The sequence below is a fragment of the Penaeus vannamei genome, chromosome 33 (assembly GCF_042767895.1).
Source record: "Penaeus vannamei isolate JL-2024 chromosome 33, ASM4276789v1, whole genome shotgun sequence".
NCBI lineage: Eukaryota > Metazoa > Arthropoda > Malacostraca > Decapoda > Penaeidae > Penaeus > Penaeus vannamei.
In genome coordinates, this window is record NC_091581.1 from 8,734,296 (window position 1) to 8,735,317 (window position 1,022).

At 41.6% G+C, this 1,022-nt stretch overlaps 1 non-coding gene across 1 annotated transcript; it reads left to right on the forward strand.

Annotated features, from left to right (window-relative positions):
- Positions 1-744: 744 nt before the first annotated feature.
- TRNAR-CCU (transfer RNA arginine (anticodon CCU)) lies at positions 745-816 on the forward strand. Its single transcript has one exon. It is a non-coding gene; the product is annotated as a tRNA-Arg (tRNA).
- The last annotated feature ends 206 nt before the right edge of the window (positions 817-1,022 follow it).

Sequence of the window (1,022 nt, forward strand, 5' to 3'; positions counted from 1 at the left end):
CTAAACTATAAACAAGCAGTTAACGCCAGCAGCTAGAGGGGGGGGGAGGGGGGGTCCGCCTCCCTTTTTGCATCCTGAGCCTTGCTTCATTGTTTACTTTCTTATTCTCTAGAGTGGCCGGTGTATTATTCATACTTTTTTCTTTTATAACAAACTCGTCTTTTGTGATTTAAGCGCTCGAGGTGCGAACTCCAACGGAAGCCAGCCAGCCCACCGCGGGCGTCAGAGTGGGCGCTCGAGCCATCGCAGAGGCGGTTCCGACATCTTATGCTTGGATGAGATGAGTAGGTGGATAGAGGGTAAAGAGGGAGAGGAAAAGAGAGAGAGAGAGAGAGGAAAAGGAAGAGCAAAAGAGAGAGAGGAAGAGGAAGAGAGAGAGAGAGAGAGAGAGAAAGAGAGAAAGAGAAAGAGAGAGAGAGAAAGCGAGGGGAGAATCATCCTAATATTAAACATATAAAACTCTTCTACTTCATTTTCATATTTTAAGATTGGACATATTTCAGTGCATGCGACGCATGCCATTACGTTTAGTATGACATTTTACTGTTTGTGTGAAAGCACACACACACACACACACACACACACACACACACACACACACACACACACACACACACACACACACACAGATACACATACACACACACGCATACACATACACACATATATGTAACATTACATACTCAAGTGTAGTACGTGTTCTCCTAAAAAGTAAAACACAATTGTAGCATCACTTACAAATATGCTTCTATGGTGTAGTGGTTAGCACGGTCGCCTCCTACGCGATAGACTCGGGTTCGAACCCCGATGGAGACTAAATGATCATCTTTTATTCATGAATTTCTGTTGGATCATTCTATATACTTCTCTGCCTTTCTTTATCTTTCTACTTTTGTTCTGTCTCTTTTTCATGTTTGAAGTGTAAAAGTATGAAAAAAATTTAAGCGTTTGATTTTCCATTTTTTAGGGGGGTAATTGTTTAATCGAGAATTGCTTGTTTATTTGTTAATGTTTATGCGTGT